Source organism: Ptychodera flava (genome assembly GCF_041260155.1).
Source record: "Ptychodera flava strain L36383 chromosome 23 unlocalized genomic scaffold, AS_Pfla_20210202 Scaffold_23__1_contigs__length_28996876_pilon, whole genome shotgun sequence".
Classification (NCBI taxonomy): Eukaryota; Metazoa; Hemichordata; class Enteropneusta; family Ptychoderidae; genus Ptychodera; species Ptychodera flava.
Genome location: NW_027248277.1, coordinates 5,996,062 through 5,998,557, shown reverse-complemented (window position 1 = coordinate 5,998,557; position 2,496 = coordinate 5,996,062).

Sequence of the window (2,496 nt, the reverse complement as noted above, 5' to 3'; positions counted from 1 at the left end):
TTTCAGTCCTGGGATGATAGAAAGGTGATTTATAACTTCACTGGCAGTGGTTGGTTATTTTCAGCTTTTAACGGTTAGCGATAAATTGGGGAGTGAAGTGTCATTGTTTTTGGGCGCAATGGTTTTGGGCGACGTGATTTTTGGGGCGAAGAGGTTTTGGTACGAGGTTGTTTTGGTGCGAAGTGGTTTTGGTGCGAAATGGTATGGGACGAGATGGTATGGTGCGAAGTGGTTTTGGTGCGAAGTGTCTGGGAACCCAAACTTCATTCGTGTCAAGGTCCGTGTATGTTCAAGGGTAATACACATTTTCACGTCACTTTATTTTGGGACGTGATTCAACTCGGTTGCTGGCTGGCTATCAGTGTTATCCATCACGTACCTTTGCACCAGTATACTTTAAAAGGTATACAGTCACCTGTAATCTAAATATGCCCATATATGGTCAAAGGGGCGTTCCTTGGTATTCAAAATGCCCATGTGAGGGCGCTGTTTTTAAAAATCGGCCACCCGCTTAAATCTGTGGTTGGTGAGATTTTCTCTCTCTCAATAGTATAAACTGTGGAAAAATTGGAACAGGTGGCAGTATAGCTTTAAGGAGTATAAACTGGCATGTTGATAAAATTTGGTGTTGTGCGGACATTGTATAAGTAGAACGCGCCCCTTCCTAAACTCTGTGCACACTGCACTAAAAATCTGATGTCTGTGTTATTCTTGTAACAATGGCGTGACTAATTCTATTTGAAACAGTGTTTTAAAGAGAGTGTACTATGTTTGAGAGGCAGTAACTCACAACCTCTATCGTCAAAATTTCCAGCTTGAAAATCGCCGTCATCAACAAAGATATAACGTCAGTCAATCCAGGAATAGACGATGGCAATTACGCTATTTTGGAATTTAGAACACGACATGATGAAACAAGAGTAACGAGAAATCATACGTTATAAGTCAGGTTTTCCCTTATTTTGCGGAAAAAATGCGCTCGACGGAGACCCAGTTTGTGCATATATTACTATACGTTAATTACTTAAAGAATGATGGTTCAATTACTTGTTGTCAGTTTTCGAAAAAGAACTTTGTTCGAAATGTTTTAATCATGTTATGTTATTGTTTCATTGTGGGACTACACTCGCACTCAACGACTTCCTAGTGGCCGCTCTTCATCAGAACACTCAAACGGCATACAGAGTTCATAGCCTGTACTCTAAAAATACGCCTCGGGAACAGATATTCGGACGCTCAATTTTTACAATACTTATATACCACTTCTAGGGTTCATTTCCAAGCTCTACATTAGTGCTTTTATTGTCTTATTTTCTGAAAATCAAAAATCATATTTCCCATAGAGTTAACAAAGGGATGGGGCTATTCTTTATTTCAAATATAGGTAAGTTTTAAGGTATTTTGTTTTAATTGTACCAAAATTTGCACTGTGAACCCCAATTTTTACTCTTGATTTTAAAGCGAATGGTTAAACGTTTGGGAGCTTGGAATGAACAAAAGTTACGTTTTTAAATGTCGATGCGCCAACAACCTGACGGGGAGTGTTAGCTTTATGTAGGCAGCCACTTTTGCACAAATGTTTGAATAGTAATAGCGTGTTTTATCCATTCCATGTCCACAAATGGTATCACTTGTGGGGCAGTTTGTCATCAGCTAAACCAATAATAATAGCTTCTTTCATCCAGATTAGGTATGACAAAACTGAAGCTGAACACAAGAAGCAATGTTTTAAATGTCTTTTCATTGAAATCGTTTATTCGTTTATTGCACATGGCATGAGAAATAACACCAGTTCATCACGCCTGGTTTTAATCCGAAATATGACGACTTTGATCATTTTGTAAGTAATTATTGCAATGAATTTGGTGTCAGAAGTATGCCTTTAAAGTTATTTGAGTGAAATGGAGGAAACAAATATCAGAGACTACCTGTATGTAAATGAAGACACTGTGATTAGTTTTGTTTTATTGCTAATTTGCATATCAGTCTGTAAATATACGGGTTTATTCTTTACATGAGCAAGTTGAAATAAGAAAATGTATTCATGAAATGTATTTACTTATTTATTTATTTATTTATTTATTTATTTATTTATTTATTTATTTATTTATTTATTTATTTATTTATTCTTGTATTTATTTAATCATGTACGCATTTCTCTATTATGTACTTATATATTTATCTACATTTCCATCCATTCATTCATTTATATATTTGTAAACGACTGAAAGGGTGTATATCATCTTCTAAATATCAGCGGGCGATAGTCAACGAGACAGGCAGGATGTAAATTGTGATATTCATCACACTTACGCACTAGGTTGTCGATCCCGGGGACAAGCTTCAGGCAACGTTGATACAAACTAACTATATTTATATTCGTACCCGTAGATCTCTCTTTGGCGCGACACGTCACGTGACTCACCCCTGAAAAAGTTACAGACGTGAATACCGATGCGTAAAGTTTTTGTCCGTCCGGTCATATCATGAATATGC